The sequence below is a fragment of the Notothenia coriiceps genome, unplaced genomic scaffold (genome assembly GCF_000735185.1).
Source record: "Notothenia coriiceps isolate Sejong01 unplaced genomic scaffold, NC01 NC01_scaffold00008277, whole genome shotgun sequence".
NCBI classification, from domain to species: domain Eukaryota; kingdom Metazoa; phylum Chordata; class Actinopteri; order Perciformes; family Nototheniidae; genus Notothenia; species Notothenia coriiceps.
Window position 1 is genome coordinate 1 of NW_011340978.1, and position 2,632 is coordinate 2,632.

The 2,632-nt window shown below is 42.7% G+C and overlaps 1 long non-coding RNA gene across 1 annotated transcript; it reads left to right on the top strand.

Moving 5' to 3' along the window:
• The first annotated feature begins 554 nt into the window (after positions 1-554).
• Positions 555-1,716, top strand: LOC104944502 (uncharacterized). Its single transcript, XR_798233.1, has 3 exons — positions 555-849; positions 1,384-1,461; positions 1,604-1,716. It is a non-coding gene; the product is annotated as an uncharacterized lncRNA (long non-coding RNA).
• Positions 1,717-2,632: the final 916 nt, after the last annotated feature.

Sequence of the window (2,632 nt, forward strand, 5' to 3'; positions counted from 1 at the left end):
CGAAGGATAGGAATGACTAAAATGTGTCTAAAACTAATAACCATTTTCGTCTTAAGACTAAATAAAAAACAGCTGCCAAAATGAACACTGCCTGGAACCTCTCTCTCTCTCTCTCTTACACTCTCTCCCAACCCTGTGTACTTATTTGCACTGAGCCAGTTGCTCAAACAGACAAGCCTGTTTACAGTTGTCGGCGAAATGCCGCCCCTCTGTCTTCATAACAGTCAAAGCATGAGACTGAAGTTCCCACTGTGGGTCAAAATAATGCGCTGTGATGTGCAGTCGACAAGTTGGATGCGATCCGAATGATCGAAGGCAGCCCCTCGTCCTCCACAATGTTAAGCTGTAGCCACCCATTTAGCTATCGCTGTTGTTGTCCAGGCGTCACCCCGGTAAACTTTAAAACGCAAGCGAGCGGCAGGAGCAGGGCTGTCAGCATCAGCTGTGTGCTTGGCTTGCTGTTTAAAACACCTTTTTTTTGTATCCATATCTCGCACTAGAATCTCCCACCATCCAACTAACAACAACAACGTCAAGTCTTTGGGCTCTGAAACTACGGGGTGGGGCTGAGGACAAATACACATGCGTTAATCGCACGTTAAAATAATTAGTGGCGTTATTTTATTTGGCGTTCACACTTTATTAACGCGTTATTAACCCGTTAACTTGACAACCCTAAAAAAAAAACGTTTTCCTTCTCTCAGGGACATTTCACGAGGGTATGAGGCAGTTCCTATTGCCTGTGTTAATAATGTGGACAGCGAGCCGAGCCCGGAAAACTTTAAGTACATCCCTGACAGCTGTGTGACCTCCGCCCTGAACATAGACCGAGACATCACTCATCTACAGGTGAGCTCTAACTCTGTTTATTTTAAGAATAAATCAGTAATATTCTATCTTTTTTTATTGTCAAAACATCCCAAGAGCAGATCCAAGTCAATACTAAATGTATCTCCTAACAGGTATTGTGTGTGTGTTTCAAAGCCTGATACATCTCCTTTGGTCTTATCATGGGATTTGTTGACAGTGAGAAAAATATGTAATATAAGCAGTCTTGGTCACATTAACGTCAGAGTGTTGCTGTGTGAGTGTTACCAGGTCTCCCGTGCGAGATCGCCAGAAGCCTTTTTTAAAATCCAGAGAGTTGATGGAATTAATGAAATTCACAAGCAGAAGAAACTGCTGTTCACCAAACATCCAATATCAGATTTAACTGTGCTGTCCAAGTGAAGTGAGAACAACACTGACCGGCCTGCTGGTTCTATTTGTTATTTTCTTCTCACATGTCCAGGAAATGACTTCAAAAACAGTCCAGCAATGTAGAGAAAAAAAACTTCTAAATGTCATAATACGTGATAACTCACTGATGTCCGTGTCCTTCAGCACTGCAGCTGCACAGAAGACTGCTCCTCCAGCAGCTGCATGTGTGGGCAGCTCAGTCTGCGCTGCTGGTATGATGGAGTAAGTAGACACGCACGCACGCACGCACACGCACACAGCTTTAATTGAAGTTTGATTTTATTTTAAAAACAACTTTAAAAGCACGGTGACACGTGTGTGTTCCTGGTAGCAGTGTGTAACATGTCTCCTGGTGTATTTGTAGGAGGGTCGACTACCCCTGGACTTCTGTCAGAGGGAGCCCCCCGTGCTCTTTGAGTGTAACCACGCTTGCTCCTGCTGGAGGAGCTGCAGGAACAGAGTGGTGCAGAACGGCCTGAGGTGACCTTCCTCTTCCTCACAGCTCAACATGGGCACACTACTCAAAGATTATTTGGTTGCATGATCATTATGTTAATGGTTAAAACAGGGGTGGGGAACCTCCGGCCTCCGGGCCGTATATGGACCGCGAGACCATTTGTTACGGCCCTCGAGGTAATTTATAAACACATGCAAAAAAGAAAAAATTAAAGAAATCTAGACCGCAAAAGAATTAAACAAGCGAGTGCCTGTTTTTCCTGACCAAGTTCAGGGTCCTTGAACACAACACGAGCCTAACGTGTCATCACGTGGTATATGTCTCGTCTGACAGGGCTGACAGAGAGCCCCAGAACGCCGCTCCGGCACTTCAGAAATTGCAGTGCCCATAAGGAGCCGTGTACATGCCGCAGTTTTTGCGTGTCTGTGTCTTTAGTTGAAAGCCCAGTGGCATCTGTTATACTGATCATACAGTCAATAACTTTGTTGTTATTAGCATCTGGTTAGCTAGCTATGCTAACGAATATAAGAAGCTTTTTCTACAACCAGTGAAGTAAAGGCACATCTTTATATTATCATTATAGTTATAAAAAAATAACAGAATAAAGTAAACAGGTATAAAATACTATATGACAGTAAAAAAAAGTTGTTATTAATAAACAAGAATACAGTTTGAAAGGAGTGATTTGTAAAATATCCATAAAGAAAAAGAAAATCTGCTTACAGTTCTGTTTCATATGGGTGTTGAGAGATGTATCCATAGATCTCTTCATGTTGCTCTCAAAGTGCACCAGATGGATGCTTTTAACTTCAACATTTAAAAACAATCTTCCAATAATAAATTGTACGGCCCTCGGAGGATGTTGTATAAATTGAAAAAGGTTCCCCACCCCTGCTCTAACAAGTACCACTATTGATAAGTGATGCTTAACTTGAG